Genomic DNA, 4,962 nt, shown 5'->3' on the forward strand with positions numbered 1-4,962 from the left:
ATATTGTAGCCTCAAGAAGCACAAATTATTCACATTTATGTAGAATAAATTATTTAAATATAGTTTTTGAGCAATAATTTTTTTTACATTTTTTCATAACCAGATCCTTCTCCAGATGTAACCTTCCCAACAAATGTATAAATTAAGTTTCTCTTGTCACCCACATAGCTGTTAAATAATTTTAAAAGGCAATATTTTCTTATTGATAAAAAAATCAATAGAAAAATAAATTTCCTAATTCTTGATGGAAAAAGAGTTTCTAAACTTAGGCAAGAATGGCAGTTTTTTTCACAAACAAAATGCTTCAGAGTTTTTTTTTTTAAATTGAGCAATTTTAAACATCTAGAATTTCTAGGTATAAGTTGCCTAATATATATAAAAACATGACATGTAATATTTACATAGTACATATTATATTCATATATATTTGTCAAATAGTTTAATATAAATACAAATAAACACATATATGTCTTCCTAGATTTTTACTTGATGTTGAAAGGAATAGATAAGACCCTTAGTGCCATGTGTGAGTTGAACACAGTTGTGGTCCATTCTTCTCTCTAGTACTTGCGACCCTTTCTTTTCTAGATGCCTGAGAAAGTGCACCATGGAAAGGAGGAGGCAGACACTTGTTTTCCAGGCAGATATTTCCTGTTTATCATCATCAATAACTTTTATTTCATTAAAAAATTTTCATTTTGGAGTTCATCTCTAGTGCTTCTAATGTCTTGGACAAGACTTGGTATGAGTACCTGATGGACTCTTCAGAGTTGGGTTATCATCCCAACCCTCAGGAATGCACCCAAGTTTAATGGGCATGGCATTTGTATGACAAAGGCTGAGTTCATAAATAATTGGAACCATTGCCAAGTCTGGTACTGAAGGACTTATGAACGTTCTTCAAGCTGGTGTTTAATAAATGTTGGCTTTATTCTGTCTACCTGATGGCAGAGAAGATAGTTATGGTCACAGAGCACAATAATGATGAATGGTATGCTTGGAAATCTTGTGCTGGGGGTTTCTTCACTGAATGTGCTGGCCATAGTGAACCTGTTGGTCAGGGTAATGGAGATTCTCTACCTTAAAGAAAACCAGACAGAGTACTTAGAGGAAAAGCATGTCAAAGAGTGTTGAAGGAATATAGACAGTTATAGATTAACCCATAACCTTTTAGTTGGAGAAGAACAAGAGAAGGAAACTACTGATGATGAGGTGGAGAAAGAGAAAGGTGAGAAAGAAGAAGATAAGGATGATGACGATAAGACTGAGATTGAAGAGGTTGGTTCAGATGAGGATTATAGCAGTAATGATAGGAAAAATAAAACAAAGAAAACTAAGGAGAAATATATTGTTCTGGAAGAACTAACAAGAACAAGCCCATGTGGACCAGAAACCCTGATGATATGACCAGGAGGAATGTGGAAAATCTTATAAGACCCTTACCAATGACTGGGAAGACCACTTGATAGTCTTCTATACTTCTTTGTAGAGGTCAGTTGGAAATTGGGGCATTCCTATTTATCTCTCTTGACCTCTTTGAGTATTAAAAAATAAAAAACCAAAACAACCAACCAACATAAAACTCTGTTTTTATTGTGTGTTTATTATGCACAGCTGCAATAAGTTGATACCAGAATATTTCAACTTTATGTACTATGTGGTTGAGGCTGAGGACATTCCCCTGAACATCTGAGAAATGTTTCCCCACAGCAAAATCTTAAAGTAGTTTGCAAAATCATTATTAAGAAGTGCCTGAACTCTTCTCTAAGTTGATGAAAGACAAAGAACTACAAGAAGTCTTAGGCATTCTCTAAAAATCTGAAATTTGGAATCCATGAGTACTCCACTAATTGGCAACACCTTTTTGAGCTGCTGTGCTATCACATGTTCCAGTCTGAGGATGAGATGACTTCTCTGTCAGAGTATGTCCTATGCATGAAGGAAACCAAGAAAACCATCTATTACATCACAAGTGAGAGTAAAGAGCTTTCATGGTAGTGTAGGAACATTAGGTAAGTTAATGCATAAAATACTTATTACAGGTCCTAACCCTTAGGAATGTTAGCTACTTGTTTCACTTGCCTTATTGTCATTAAAATAAAGATAAGCTGAGCATAAATTTAGTTTATATAGGATAGTGTTATTTCAGGTTTTATTATGTCATTTTCATATTCGTAAATCAAGACTACTAGTCTTCAAAGAATTTCTGCTTGTCTTAAAAGAATGGATCAAAGTAACAGTATTTAGAAATTACAATGAAGCCACACCATGATGATTGAGTTTCTATGTTGTTAGTTCAACTAGAGTTGGTCAGCTCTGTTTTGGTGGAGCATGGCTTTGAGCATGGCTTTTGGTGTGGAATCAGGGCTTTGAGACTGTTGAGCAATATTGTGTAGCAGCTTGGTATCAATTTCAAAGAAAGCACTAGGGCTACTTGAAGATGAAAACGAGAAGAGAAGAGATACAGAAGATGGAAGAAAGCAAGGTGAAGTTTGAGAGCCTCTACAAGCTCATAAAAGAAATCTTGGGGGGGCGGTCCAAGATGGCGGCCTAGAGGGTGATTGCACCCCCAGTTGCTCCAGAACCCAGGAGTTAAGAAGGGGAGGCATTGAGAGACTCGGATGGAAATAGAGCCACGGGTGAGTCTGCCCACTGGGTAAAGCTCGGCCCGGGTGGCAGGCCCAGATAGAGGTGGCTTATCAGAGCAGGGCAGGGCAGCTAGAGTCTTCCCCAGGTAGCCTTCAACACTCCAGCAGTGGGCTCCTCCCACACGGCCAGCTGCATGGTGCAAGCTCCCAGTGAGAGCCTTTCCACACAGAGCCAGCTCCAAACCCTGGAACCAGTAGGGGGCTAGGGGCAGCTTTCTTCGGATGCACTGCATTATCAAATTCCTCCAAGACATCAGGCTACTGAAGGCTGGGAGGTGATACACTGGAAATCTACCTGGACACTATAAGCCAATAGCGGAAATCTGCAATATCTCAGGGTCCCACTGACAGCTGACCAATATGAGAAAACAAGGGAAGAAAATGTCCCAAACAAACCTAGATACTACATCAATAAAACCCAATGACAGCACAGCAGAAGAAATGTCAGAAAGGGAGTTCAGAATGTACATAATTAAAACAATCAGGAAAGCAAATGAGGAGATGAAAGAGCAAATGCGGGCATTGAAGGAGGAGATGAAAGAGCAAATGCAGGCATTAAATGATCGCACCAATCAACAGTTAAAAGACCAAATACGGGAAGCAAGAGATCATTTCAATAAAGAGTTAGAGATACTGAAAAAAAAACAAACTGAAATACTTGAAATGAAGGAAACAATAAACCAAGTTAAAAACTCCATAGAAAGCATAACCAATAGAATAGAACACCTGGAAGACAGAACCTCAGACATTGAAGACAAATTATTTAATCTTGAAAACAAAGTTGGCCAAACAGAAAAGATGGTAAGAAATCATGAACAGAATCTACAAGAATTATGGGATATTATGAAAAGGCCAAATTTAAGAATTATTGGGATTGAGGAAGGCTTAGAGAAACAAACCAAAGCAATGAACAATCTATTCAATGAAATAATATCACAAAATTTCCCAAATCTGAAGAATGAAATGGAAAACCAAGTACAAGAGGCTTATAGAACTCCAAACATACAAAATTACAACAGACCCACACCAAGGCACATTATTATGAAAATACCTAACATACAAAATAAAGACAGAATTTTGAAGGCCGCGAGAGAAAAGAATCAAATTACATTCAGAGGGAAACCAATAAGAATATCAGCAGATTTTTCAATCCAGACCCTAAAAGCTAGAAGGGCCTGGAACAACATATACCAAGCCCTGAAAGAAAACAGATGCGAACCAAGAATCTTATACTCAGCAAAACTTACCTTCAAATTTGACGATGAAATAAGATCCTTCCATGATAAACAAAAGCTAAAGGAATTTACAAAAAGAAAGCCAGCATTACAGAATATTCTCAGCAAAATATTCCATGAGGAAGAGATGAAAAACAACGATGCAAATCAGCAACAGGAGGCGCTAGCCTAAAGGAATAGCCAAATAAAGGAGAAATCAAATCATGTCAAAAAACAAATATGAGTCAAATGCCTGGGAATACAAATCATATCACAATAATAACCCTGAATGTTAATGGCCTGAACTCATCAATCAAAAGACATAAACTGGCAGATTGGATTAAAAAGAAAAATCCAACAATATGCTGCCTGCAAGAGACTCATCTCATAGAAAGAGATACCCATAGACTAAAGGTGAAAGGATGGGGAAAAACATATCATGCACACGGACACAGCAAAAAGCTGGAGTATCCATCCTCATTTCAGATAATGTGAACTTCAAGCCAAAACTAGGAGAAGGGATAAAGAAGGACATTACATGCTGCTTAAGGGAAGCATAAATCAGCAAGACATAACAATCATAAATATCTATGCCCCGAACATTGGCTCATCCACGTACGTCAAACAAATCCTTCTCAATTCCAGAAATCAAATAGACCACAACACAATAATACTAGGCGATTTTAACACACCTCTCTCACCACTGGATAGATCTTCCAAACAAAAATTGAATAAAGAAACCATAGATCTCAATAACACAATCAACAATTTAGACTTAACCGACATATATAGAATATACCATCCAACAAAGAATGAATACACTATCTTCTCAGCAGCACATGGATCCTTCTCTAAAATAGACCATATTTTATGCCACAAAGCTACTGTTAGCAGATACAAGAAGATAGAGATACTACCTTGTACTCTAATGGATTGAAATTAGAAATAAATAACAGAATAAAAAACAGAAACTTCTCCAATACCTGGAGATTAAATAATACACTATTATATGATGAATGGATAACAGAAGACATCAGGAGGGAAATAAAAAAATTCTTAGAAGTAAACGAGAACAAAGACACATCCTATCAAAATCTCTG

General features: G+C 36.8%; 1 pseudogene; it reads left to right on the forward strand.

Annotated features, from left to right (window-relative positions):
* Positions 1-588: 588 nt before the first annotated feature.
* LOC124982827 (heat shock protein HSP 90-beta-like) lies at positions 589-1,693 on the forward strand (annotated as a pseudogene).
* The last annotated feature ends 3,269 nt before the right edge of the window (positions 1,694-4,962 follow it).

This window comes from Sciurus carolinensis, chromosome 4 (assembly GCF_902686445.1).
Source record: "Sciurus carolinensis chromosome 4, mSciCar1.2, whole genome shotgun sequence".
NCBI classification, from domain to species: Eukaryota; Metazoa; Chordata; class Mammalia; order Rodentia; family Sciuridae; genus Sciurus; species Sciurus carolinensis.